The 7,331-nt window shown below is 38.8% G+C and overlaps 1 non-coding gene across 1 annotated transcript; it reads right to left on the bottom strand.

The window, feature by feature from the left end:
* Positions 1 to 6,553: 6,553 nt before the first annotated feature.
* On the bottom strand, positions 6,554 to 6,656 carry LOC112587416. Its single transcript, XR_003111904.1, has one exon. It is a non-coding gene; the product is annotated as a U6 spliceosomal RNA (small nuclear RNA).
* Between the last annotated feature and the right edge of the window lie 675 nt (positions 6,657 to 7,331).

The raw sequence follows: 7,331 nt of genomic DNA, 5'->3' as shown, positions 1-7,331 counted from the left end.
GACTATACAGTCATGTCCTGGACCCATGGGGTCGCAAGGAGTCCAAAATCACTGAGCCAATGCATGAGACACAAGAAATGCAAGTTTGATCCCTGAGTCGGGAAGATCCCTTGGAGAAGGAAATGGTAACCCACTCCAGTATTCTTGCCTGGAGAATCCCAGGGACGGGGGAGCCTGTTGGGCTGCCGTCTCTGGGGTCCCACAGAGTTGGACACGACTGAAGCGAGTTAGCAGCAGCAGCAGGAACATAGTAGGCTACATTCCATTGGGTCACAAAGAGTCAGACATGACTGAATGCATGCGTGTACATACACACACAGAGGAAAATGAGAGATAAAGTAAGATATATGAATTTTTCAGTTACTACTCATTTGAAAATAAAGCATCTTTTCCAAATAAGCTTAAACATTAAGATCTGTTAGATTATACACTCAGCAGAATGGTTTATTCCAATTTCTCTGAATCTGTTTCTCTGATTTCCTCAGCTTTGCCCTTCATTGTGTATTGACTTCATCTCCAAGCTGGTTACCATCTTGATGGCCTGTATCCCTGTGTGTTCAGTAGTGTCCAGCTCTTTGCAACCCCATGGGTTGTAGCCTGCCAGGCTTCCATGTCCATGGGATTTTCCAGATATGAATACTGTAGTGGGTTGTCATTTCCTTCTCCAGGGGATATTCCAGACCTAGGGATCAAACACTTGTCTCTTGTGTCTCCTACATTGGCAGGCGGATTCTACACCACTGTGCCACCTGGGATGGCAAAATGCACCCCAACTGCTGAATATCATATCCACACAGCATGGCAGTAAGAGGGAGACACACTACCTGTTTTGTGGATCTATTTTAAAATAAAAGATACATATTTCCTCAGAAACGTCCATTAAAACACCCTTTTGCCTTAGCCCCAAATAAGTCATATATTCTTCCTTAACAGACCTCTGGGATTCAGCATTCTTAAGGGTTGGGATTGATGGTGCAGAAAGAATGACAAAAATTGTGGTACTCTTAGAAAAGGGTAACAAAATTAGTGCATTCAAGTCTGAAAACTGAAAATGTTGAATAAAACAGAGGGTGACACAGGAGGTATAATATCCATCTAATTCAGTACTCCACAGAATTTTTGTATCTAGATTCCCTTTTGTTTGCAAAGTGTCTTAGGACATAAAGAGCTTTGTTTATGTTTATTAAAGCTATTATTATTTACAGTATTAAAATGTAAACAAAGAAATTAAAATGTATTTATTAATTCATTCAAAAATAAAAATAATATTGTTACATGTTAACTTCCTGACCTGCATACAGGTTTCTCAAGAGGCAGATCAGGTGGTCTGGTATTCCTATCTCTTTCAGAATTTTCCACAATTTATTCTGATCCACACAGTCAAAGGCTTTGGCATAGTCAGTTAAGCAGAAATAGATGTTTTCTGGAACTCTCTTGCTTTTTCAATGATTCAGCAGATGTTGGCAATTGATCTCTGGTTCCTCTGCCTTTTCTAAAACCAGCTTGAACATCTGGAAGTTCACGGTTCACATATTGCTGAAGCCTGGCTTGGAGAATTTTGAGCATTACTTTACTAGCGTGTGAGATGCGTGCAATTGTGTTGTAGTTTGAGCATTCTTTGGCATTGCCTTTCTTTGGGATTGGAATGGAAACTGACCTTTTCCAGTCCTGTGGCCACTGCCGAGTTTTTCAAATTTGCTGGCATATTGAGTGCAGTACTTTCACAGCATCATCTTTTAGGATTTGAAATAGCTCAATTGCAATTCCATCACCTCCACTATCTTTGTTTGTAGTGTTGCTTCCTAAGGCCCACTTGACTTCACATTCCAGGATGCCTGGCTCTAGGTGGGTGATCACACCATCATGATTATCTGGGTTGTGAAGAACTTTTTTGTATAGTGCTGTGTATTCTTGCTACCTCTTGTTAATATCTTTTGCTTCTGTTAGGTCCCTACAATTTCTGTCCTTTATTGAGCCCATCTTTGCATGAAATGTTCCCTTGGTACTAGACATGAAATAACAGACTGGTTGCAAATAGGAAAAGGAGTACGTCAAGGCTATATTTTGTCACCCTGCTTATTTAACTTATATGCAGAGTACATCATGAGAAACGCTGGACTGGAGGAAGCACAAGCTGGAATCAAGATTGCCGGGAGAAATATCAATAACCTCAGATATGCAGATGATACCACTCTTATGGCAGAAAGTGAAGAAGAACTGAAGAGCCTCTTGATGAAAGTGAAAGAGGAGAGTTAAAAAGTTGGCTTAAAACTCAACATTGAGAAAACTAAGATCATGGCCTCCAGTCCCATTACTACATGGCAAATAGATGGGGAAGCAGTGGAAACAGTGGCTGACTTTATTTTGGGGGGCTCCAAAATCACTGCAGGTGGTGATTGCAGCCATGAAAGTAAAATATGCTTATTCCTTGGAAGGAAAGTTATGACCAACCTAGACAGCATATTAAAAAGCAGAGACATTACTTTGTCAACAAATGTCCATCTAGTCAAGGCTATGGTTTTTCCAGTACTCATGTATGGATGTGAGTGTTTCACTGTAAAGAAAGCTGAGTGCTGAAAAATTGATGTTTTTGAACTGTGGTGTTGGAGAAGACTCTTGAGAGTCCCTTGGACTACAAGGAGATCCAACTAGTCCATCCTAAAGGAGATTAGTCCTGGGTATTCATTGCAAGGACTGATGCTGAAGCTGAAACTCCAGTACTTTGGCCACCTGATGTGAAGAGCTGACTCATTTGAAGAGACCCCGATGCTGGGAAAGATTGAGGGCAGGAGGAGAAGGGGACGACAGAGGATGAGATGGCTGGATAGCATCACTGACTCGATGGACGTGAGTCTGAGTGAACTCCGGGAGTTGGTGATGGACAGAGAGGCCTGGCGTGCTGCGATTCATGGGGTCGCAAAGAGTCGGACACGACTGAGTGACTGATCTGATCTGATCTGATCCAAAATATGTAAGGAACTCATGCAATTCAACAATAAAGTTCTAAACAATTTAAAATAATAAAATTTTAAAAATTTTAAAAATTAGATATCTTTTATTGCAATCGACTTATCTATTTTTCTGTTTCTAAGAAAATCATGTTAAGATTTTGTAAAGCATATCACTGTAGATTAGAAGCTAATAAATAAAGGCAAGTTTACCTTTTACTTTATTTTCTAACACTTGGAAAAAGAAAAACCATTTAACTTTTAATACAATTTTTGAGAATAAGCTTTGTTTTCTTTTAAATGGCTGTCTTCCTAGTAGACACCATTATTTGGTGGTGATACACTAGGAATACTGACATTTTGTCTAATTATAGCAATTCTATGTTGAAAATGGGTTTATTTTCCATAGTCAAATATTAAAGAGCTCAGCTGAAAATTTTATTTCTTTTAAAATATCAAATATAATCCCTAAATTATTCAGCTAAACTATAAAGAAAAACTTTCATTGTCATTCCAAAATTATTTAATAGTTATTTGTATCCTTACCTGTATATTTTGATGTTTGCCTTAATCAGAAAATATCAGTGGGAATTAAACTTTTATTCTCATCTTACTTTTATCATAGTTTTTAGATTTGAGAGGAGCTAGAAAAATGATTGATAGTTGACTACTACTGTCTGAATATTTCAGATAATTCAATAATAAGGGGTAGTATTAAAAGTAAAAAGTAGAATATTTTCCTTACCTAGATTTGTACTTACTCATATTTGTTTGTGGTGTTATGGCTAATAGAATTTCAGAATGTAAACCTTGTTCTCTAAAACATTTGGGATTAAAAGAATGAAAATATGGCTGGCTACAAATAGGTTAGAGTCAATAATTATGTTCCTTTCAATGAAAAGTTAAGTTTCCACAAATCTTAAGGTATTTTTTTGGACACATCAGGATTCCTTATAAGATAATGAGGTTAAAACCAGTTGCCTTCTCTAAGGTTATGAAGGTCATTTGAGCATCACCTGTTGATTATTAAATAACTGACCTCATTTAAAAATTCTCTTTATTCTTCTATATGAATTTAAAGTGAGCATGAAAGGGTCTTGTGTTAGCTTGGCCTTTTACTGCATCAATTAGGATGGTTTATGAGTATGATTAGAATTTTGAGAGGAGACTCAAAGGTTTGGTATGTTCAGTGAAGGTCATCAAACTGAGTTGGTTTGTCCCAAAGATATTAAGAAGAGGTGACAAGAAGATAGAAGAAATATACAAAAAAGATCTTTGTGACCCAGATAACCATGATGGTGTGATCACTCACCTAGAACCAGACATCCTGGAATGTGAAGTCAAGTGGGCCTTAGGAAGCATCACTACAAACAAAGCTAGTGGAGGTGATGGAATAACAGTTGAGCTATTTTAAATTCTAAAAGATGATGCTGTGAAAGTGCTGCACTCAATATGCCAGCAAAATTGGAAAACTGGGCAATGGAATTGGAATTATGGAATTCCAAAATTGGAAATTTTGGGCAATGCCATAGAATGTTTAAACTACTGCACAATTGCATTCATCTTACTAGCAAAGTAATGCTCAAAATTCTCCATGCCAAGCTTCAACAGTACGTGAATTATGAACTTCCAGATGTTCAAGCTGGATTTAGAAAAGGCAGAGGAACCACAGATCAAATTGCTGACATCTGCTGGATCATAGAAAAAGCAAGAGAATTCCAGAAAAACATCTACTTCTGCTTTATTGACATTTGACTGTGTAGATCACAACAAATTATGGAAAATTCTGAAAGAGATGGGAAAACCAGACCACCTTACCTGCCTCCTGAGAAATCTGGATGCATGTAAAGAAGCAACAGTTAGAACCAGAAATGGAAAAATGGACTGGTTCCAAATTGGGAAAGGAGTATGACAAGGCTGTGTATTGTCACCCTGCTTATTTAACTTCTATGCAGAATACATCATGTGATATGCTGGGCTGGATGAAGCACAAGCTGGAATCAAGTTTGCTGGGAGAAATATCAATAACCGCAGATGTGCAGATGACACCACCCTTACGGCAGAAAGCAAAGAGGAACTGGAGCCTATTATACAGAGTGAAGTAAGCCAGAAAGAAAAACACCAATACAGTATACTAACGCATATATATGGAATTTAGAAAGATAGTAACAATAACCCTGTGTACGAGACAGCAAAAGAGACACTGATGTATAGAACAGTCTTATGGGCTCTGTGAGAGAGGGAGAGGGTGGGAAGATTTGGGAGAATGGCATTGAAACATGTAAAATATCATGTATGAAATGAGTGCCAGTCCAGGTTCGATGCACGATACTGGATGCGTGGGGCTGGTGCACTGGGACGACCCAGAGGGATGGAATGGGGAGGGAGGAGGGAGGAGGGTTCAGGATGGGGAACACATGTATACCTGTGGCGGATTCATTTTGATATTTGGCAAAACTAATACAGTTATGTAAAGTTTAAAAATAAAATAAAATTAAAAAAAAAAAAAAAGCAGAGACATCACTTTGGTGACAAAAGTCCATTTAGTCAAAGCTATGCTTTTTCCAGTAGTCATGTGTGTATGTGAGAGCTGGACCATGAAGAAAGCTGAGCACTGAAGAACTGATGCTTTTGAACTGTGGTGTTGGAGAAGACTCTTGAGAATCCCTTGGTCTGCAAGGAGATCAAAAGAGTCAATCCTAAAGGAAATCAGTACTGGATATTCATTGGAAGGACTGATGCTGAAGCTGAAGCTCCAATAATTTGGCCATCTGATGCGAAGAACTGATTCATTGGAAAAGACCCTGATGCTGGGAAAGATTGAAGGCAGGAGGAAATGAGACGACAGAGAATGAAGTGGTTGGATGGCATCACTGACTGGATGGACATGAGTTTGAGCAAAGTCTGGGAGTTGGTGATGGACAGGTAAGCCTGGCATGCTCCATCCATGGAGTTGCAAAGACACGGACACGACTGAGTGACTGAACTGAACTGAATGTCTTATAACTACCTCACTGGAAACCCATTATTTAGTTCTACATATGAATTACTGAGATGGTTCTCCTTTCTTTTTATGTTTACCTGGCTGCCTTTATGTTTCTTATTGTTTCCCCCCTTCATTCCATTAATTACTCTTTGATATACTACATATTTATTTATTAGTTCATCTGTAATAGATTACTCCACCCACCTTACCCCTCACCCACCATTAGCAGGTAGGCTAACATGGAAAAAGAATCTGTGTTACATTCATTCCTGTATTTCCAACAGCTTGAATAATAAATGGCTGTTTGTAGTGCTCACCAAATACCTGTCAGATGAAAGAAAAAAAATTATTCACCAACTTAAGAGTTTGAAATGTTCTTTAATTCATTTTCAAACCAAATCATTTCTCCTTCTTGGTATTCTCGATGTTCTACGGTGTCTCTGTATCTTGACTACAGCCTTGATTTTCTCCTGTCACCTCAGGACACTTGGCCATGTCACCCCTTCACCGTTCATTTGTGCACCTGCTTCATTAATTTACTCACAATGTTTCCCTCACCAAAACCACCCTCTCTCTCTGCTTACCTCAGTCCTACTCATCCTTAGTTGCAGATCAGATCTCCATTAGGACATTCCTAAGTCATTTACGTGTCATCCTTGCACAGGGTCCTACTAATCTCTATATCATTCCAATTTTTGCATATGTGCTGCTGAAGCGAGCACCATACCCAAGTCATTTAAATTGATTTTGTCTTTTCTTGATCCACATGGTGCTGCTTTTATAATTAATTTGCAACTTTATCAAGTGTGACTTTATGTGTCTTGATTATAAAAGCCTTGGCTGCTGCAGCTGCATAGTCGCTCAGTTGTGTCCAACTTTTTGTGACCCCATGGACTGTAGCCCACCAGGCTCCTCTGCCTGTGGAATTTCCCAGGCAAGAATACTGGAGTAGTTACCATTTCCTCCTTCAAGGGATCTTCCTTATCCAGAGATCAAACCCTCATCCCTTGTGTCTCCTGCAAAAATATTGGCTAAGTATCCTTAAATCACTGATCAGGCCATATGTATTTTGAGCGCCTGACAGTTCACTAAGGTAGATCCTCAGTACATGCTTCAATGATATTTAAACTTTTAGTTCTGTTTTATCCTTAATCAATTACTTAAAATATACAGGACATTGGAAGAGATGATAGGTTGAGTGAACACATGATGTGAGCATGGTAGGGATAAGAAGTTCTTAGGTTTTAGAAATGGCTCCTGACAAGAAGCTCATAATCTAGTGGGAATTTACATTGCTAACTAGCAAGCAGTGCAGGCTGTGAATGAATGTGCTATATAAAAATATTGCAAAGGAAGTGAATGTGACCTAGGGGAAAAAGATTTCTCATTGTAAGCAT

The sequence above is a fragment of the Bubalus bubalis genome, chromosome 1 (genome assembly GCF_019923935.1).
Source record: "Bubalus bubalis isolate 160015118507 breed Murrah chromosome 1, NDDB_SH_1, whole genome shotgun sequence".
NCBI classification, from domain to species: domain Eukaryota; kingdom Metazoa; phylum Chordata; class Mammalia; order Artiodactyla; family Bovidae; genus Bubalus; species Bubalus bubalis.
The sequence above is the reverse complement of the archived record's forward strand: the minus strand, read 5'-3'. Positions and strand labels throughout refer to the sequence as shown.